Source organism: Prosopis cineraria, unplaced genomic scaffold (genome assembly GCF_029017545.1).
Source record: "Prosopis cineraria cultivar Desert tree isolate PC_DT_omini unplaced genomic scaffold, ASM2901754v1 PC4, whole genome shotgun sequence".
Lineage (NCBI taxonomy): Eukaryota > Viridiplantae > Streptophyta > Magnoliopsida > Fabales > Fabaceae > Prosopis > Prosopis cineraria.
Genome location: NW_026555335.1, coordinates 5,024,211 through 5,030,210, shown reverse-complemented (window position 1 = coordinate 5,030,210; position 6,000 = coordinate 5,024,211). Strand labels below are relative to the sequence as shown.

Sequence of the window (6,000 nt, the reverse complement as noted above, 5' to 3'; positions counted from 1 at the left end):
TTACTTTTTAATGTTAACTTGTAAATGGGACGGGACGGGTAGCCCAAGGGGTAACCCATAGCCCGTCCAACTTGTTTACAATAAACACGGGCAGGCTCGTAAATTCAGCCTGCTCGTCCTTTCTCTTCAAAGCCAACCCATTTTGACCTAGTACAAACAAGTCTAACAGACCATGGGTTGTTTGCTCACCCCTAGCTGTAGTAGCAAGAGAATTGATAGCAACATTATCACATAGCCCACACAACAAACCATGAACTATGGTGAATTAATTAGGCATAATTCTAATCTGTATTGCCATTAATAAAACTTTAAATAAGGTGTCCATCAATTTAAAAAAACAAAAAACTTTAAATTAGGTAAGCATAAGTCTAGCAGTAACTAGGAATTAAAGCTAGCAATCATTAAAGACAAAATTTATTAACCTGAAAATCAACTGCAATCTTAAAGCAAGTGAACGACAAGACTCTTACCTTGAACTATCTTCCACTCCCCACTTAGGCAAGTGACAGGGAATGAATAAATTAGCCCAGCTGGCATGCTGTAAGAACCATCAGAAGATGCTCCCATCGACACCCAGGTGCCCTGAATTTAAATTGGATGAATAAAGCTAAGCATGAAACTTTTACAGATTTTCAAATAAAAATCATGCAAATTCTATCCAATCCAACCTCTGAAGTTCTAAGAACCCAATCATGAATGTGGTCACAAGCAGCACTAGCAGCAGATAGTGCACTTGAAAGCTTCCTAGCTTTAATAATAGTAGCACCACATTGTTGAACAGTAGTTATGAATTCCTCATTCAACCTTCAAAAAAGAAACTAACTTCAATTCTTCTGGCCTTCAACAAATTCAAAACTGGGAAACTGAAGCAGAAAAAAGATAGGAGTGATTCTAGTATAAAGCATTTAAGTAAAAGTATTAGTTCATTCTTGTACCATGCATCATCAAGAAGAAGTTCCCAGACAGGTTTTTCCTTAGTTAGGGTCTTAACCGTTGCATGGTTGACATCAGGATATTGAGTTGATGAATGATTACCCCAGATGATAGCATTTTTCACGTTAGAAACTTGAACACTCAGTCTCTCAATGCCGTGTTATGGTCAAGTCTAGTCAAACAAGTGATGTTTTTCTCAGGAATAGATGGCACAAATTCCTTCAAGATCAATGCATTTGTGTTAGCAGGGTTAGCAACAACAAGAACCTGCAAGATTAAAGCACAAAAATGCTTTCAATGTCGTATCAATTATGTAAAACGGAAATTATTTTCACTTTAATGTCCCCCTTTGTTTTTTTTGGTGGGGTGAAAATCTCATACTACAGCATCATGCATAAATCATATTGCTCTGACCACCACCACCCCTCCTATAGAAATCAATATATGGATAGTGGTTAACACACAAAAAAATCATGATTTTAAAGTCAATCAATTGCTAGATGAAACAATATAATTGAAGAATTACGGCAAAAATCTTCAATTCTTTTGGAAAAAAACATCAAAGAAATGAATGGATTTGGTTACACTGAAAAAGGCTTGTAAAATGGTGAATTCAAATGAAATAGATTACCTTGTAGTTTTGTAGCAGAGTGCTTTTCAAAGGCAAAAGCTTGGGACTTGTAGATAAACACATTTTTTGACATCACATCTTTTCTCTCCATGCCTTCCTTTCTTGGAAACCCACCAACCATGTCTGCAATGTTGACTCCAGTGCATGCCTCAACTGCACCAGTTGTAGCAACAACACCTAGCATAAGTAAATTGAAAATGATTCAAAATCTAGCAGATCATTTAAACAAGTAAAGGTTCATAACAAATCAACGTTAGCAGTCATATGGTTATTTATTAATTCACAAACATTTCACAAGGAAGAAAAATCAGACCTTTAAGAAGTGGGAATGCAGCATCCACCAACTCCATTTTAACCCCATTCTTAAAGACTGCTACTGGAGGAATATCAAGCACGTGGAGGATTAAGGCTGGTTTGGCCCCAGCATCACTCCCCTAGTAATCATAGGGACAAGTGCATATCCAATTTGTCCTAAATTCGCAAAATATAATATCAGTGCACAGTGCAAAAACCCAGAATAAATATCACTGTTGGACTGAGACATTTCGCTATGTTGTCTTACTTCAGTTCTTGTTTATGAATATAAGAAACTATTTCTTTATCAATCTATATGCAAGCTCAGTGCATCCTGAAGCAACCAATCATCTCATACAACAAAAATGAAATGGATGATTGAGCATATCATTTGGGAAAATTAATAATTGGAGATAGATATCATTCAAAACTGGCTTTAATATATGATTGCAAACGAATGTATCACCAATTTTTCTATGAACCAGATATACAATTTTTTTTTATGAACCAAATATAATGTTTCATAACAAATTATAACTACAAAACAAGAGAAATACCGCTACATAAAATTCAAAGTCTTTATATTCTGAGCACTAAATTACCCCCAAAGTATTACAAAACTCCAAGGAAAGAAAAGAATTTCCATAATAAAACATATATATATATATATAGACATATAGATAGACAGACAAAGAAACTCTCAAGTATGAGAAACATTCTAAGAAGTTTTTTTTTTGGTACAATTCTAGGAAGATATTTGGAAACAATATACAACAACAACAAGTCTTTATCCCACTAGGTGGGGTCGGCTACATGGATTGTAAGATGCCATTGTGCTCTATCGTTTATCAAGCTTTTAGGAATATTATTAATTAAGAGATCACGTTCAACAACTTTCAAGAGTGTTCTCTTAGGCCTTCCTCTACCTCTCTTAATCGGACTCAAAGTTATATGTTCCACTCTTCTCACTGGTGCCTCCCTTGGTCTTCTTTGTACATGGCCAAACCATCTCAACCGATTTTCTATCATTTTTTCCTCAATAGGTGCCACCCTCACTTTTTCGCGTACGTGCTCATTTCGAATTTTATCTTTACGTGTATGTCCGCACATCCATTGTAACATTCTCATCTTTGCTACTCCAATTTTATGCTCTTGCTGTCCCGTTAGAGCCCAACATTCACTACTATATAACATTGCCGGTCTGATAGCAGTGCGATAAAACTTTCCTTTAAGTTTATTAGGCACCTTACGGTCACAAATAACTCCTTTAGCTTTTCTCCAATTAAACCACCCAGCTTGAATTCTATGTGAAATATCTCCACTGATTTCGCCATCATTTTAAATAATGGCTCCCAAATATCTAAACTTTTCCACTTGAGGTATAACTTGATCTCCCAATTTCACTTTCAAATTATTGTCGAATAGTCCTTTACCAAATTTACACTATAAATATTTCGTCTTACTTTTACTCAGACGAAAACCTTTCGACTCTAATGTCCTCCTCCATAACTCAAGTTTGCAATTAACCTCTTCTCTTGTCCCTGCTATAAGAACTATATCATCCGCGAAGAGCATACATTTTGGGATTTTCTCTTGAATATGTTCCGTCAAAACATTTAAAATCAAGTTGAACAAATAAGGACTCAAAGATGATCCCTGATGTAGTCCAATCTTTATAGAAAAATCCTTTGTTTGACCACTAGGCGTTCTTATTCTAGTTTTTACCCCCTCATACATATCTTGTATGGCTTTAATATAAGCAATCCGTACTCCCTTTTTTCCAACGCTTTCCAAAGCACTTCTCTTGGTATACGGTCATAAGCTTTTTCCAAATCAATAAAAATTATGTGTAAATCTTTATCTTTACAACGATACTTTTCCATTAATCCCCTTAGTAGATAAATCGCTTCTGTAGTTGATCTACCTGGCATAAAATCAAATTGATTCTCAAAAATACTTGTCTCCAATCTCAACCTGTGCTCAATTACTTTCTCCCACAATTTCATTGTGTGACTCATGAGTTTAATCCCTCTATAGTTAGTACAATTCTGAATGTCTCCTTTATTTTTATAAATAGGAATTAATGTACTTCTCCTCTACTCATCAGGCATTTTCTTGGACCGTAAAATCACATTAAATAACTTAGTTAACCATCTCACCCCTTCTTCACCTAAACATTTCCACGCTTCGATAGATATACAATCAGGTTCGTTGGCTCTACCATTTGCCATTTTCTTAAGAGCTTCCTTTACCTCCTTATCACGTATTATTCGATAGAATGATAAATTTTGTTCTCCTTCACCAGTTACTAAATCCTCCAAGTTACTAGATGAATCCTCTCCATCATTGAAAAGTTTAGAAAAGTAAGTCTCCCATCTATTTTTAATTTCATCATCTGTAACTAAAATTCTTCCCTCTTCATCCTTAATACACCTTACCTGTTCTAGATCTCTTGATTTTTTTCCCTACTCTTGGCAATCTTATAAATATTTTGCTCTCCTTCCTTCGTCTCAAGGTTCTTATAAAATTTTTCAAAAGCTTTAGAACGAGCTTCACCCACAGCTCTCTTAGTTTCTTTCTTAGCCATACGGTACCTCTCCCAATTTTCCTCATTGTTACACAAATGTATGGCTTTAAAACAGTTCTTCTTATACTTGATTTTGTCCTGTACACTATTATTCCACCACCAAGACTCCTTATCTCTCGGACCAGAACCTTTCGATTCTCCCAAAACTACTTTTGCAACCTCCCGTATCTTTTTCGTCATATCCTCCCATATGATGTTAGCACTTCCCTAAGATTCCCAAATTCCTTTGTCCAAAAGATTTCGCTTGAAAATATCTTGCTTCTCACCTTTTAATTGCCACCACTTAATCCTTGGTGTTACTACTTGTCGACATTCTTGGATTTTACTCATAATACACACATCAAGGATTAGGACCTTATATTGTATCGTTACAGCATTTCCGGGGATCACCTTACAATTTTTACAAAGTCTTCTATCTGTGTTCCTAATCAAAAGAAAATCAATCTGTGACCTTGAGGCTCCACTTTTGTAAGTAATGAGATGCTCATCTCTCTTCTTGAAACAAGTGTTGGCAATCTTAAAATATTTGGAAACAATATAAAACTCCCAAAATCCTAGCAAACAATCAAAGCACAAACAAAGCAACTTAGAAAACATACTTTGGAAATTTTAACACAGATTATCAAAAATGCCCAAACCGTTCGATTTCAGTTTCCATTTCAAAGAGAAATATTGATCGGAAGTTTAAAAAATTCCAACTCCTTGCGGAATGCTTTTATAAGAGCCATTATTCAGATATCACAAAAGCAAGCAGCTATACTTCATTTACAAAGTGAAGTCATAAGTCGTACTTATAGCACGTCAACTTGCATGCTGTCTATTATATCAAGTTATCAGCATGTCTTTCTTGTTTGTTTAGAGACAAGATGGAAGGTATTAGCACAGTCCATTGCAAAGAGATAATAAATGATCTCAACAATATAACACCGAGAAGTGATGCGGTCATGCATTTTGCAGCATGAACCAGGAAACTCTCAGGCATAAATAAAATCAAATGACCCCGAATCCCGTAGAAAACATAGAAAAAACACGTGTACTTGTACATTAGTATCTTTTCCTCTCGTCAGAAACACCAATCAACTGCTCCAAAGTCCAAACAATCAAAAGCACATAAAGTCGCAAGCCTTACTACAATCCACAAGCAATTATAATAAGAGAATTAGATCTGAGGCCCATATCAGATCAAAATCGACCATAAAACATCATAGCACAAATATATCATAGAGACCCAGCAAATAAATCCAAAACTAGGATCAATCGAGCAGTAAAGTGGGGTAAATGATAGATCTGGAACATAGGAGTGCGGATAGGATATTCAGGACGAATATCGGACCTGTAGCGCCAGTGACCAGAACACGAACTGGTTCTTTCGCCATTGTGTTTTGATGGGAGAGAGAAAATGGATGCGGAAGAAGGATGGTTAATTTGCAGATTCTATTTCTCGTGAAGTGTTACTGTTAAGACAAATACGGACATCAGCAGAATAGTGGACTGCAAGCAGACCTTGGCACTTATTGGGGAAGAGGGTTTTTCACTTTTTTTCCCTTCATTTTTT

The 6,000-nt window shown here is 35.8% G+C and overlaps 1 pseudogene; it reads right to left on the bottom strand.

Moving 5' to 3' along the window:
• Positions 1 to 308: 308 nt before the first annotated feature.
• Positions 309 to 5,980, bottom strand: LOC129309404 (malate dehydrogenase, cytoplasmic-like; annotated as a pseudogene).
• Positions 5,981 to 6,000: the final 20 nt, after the last annotated feature.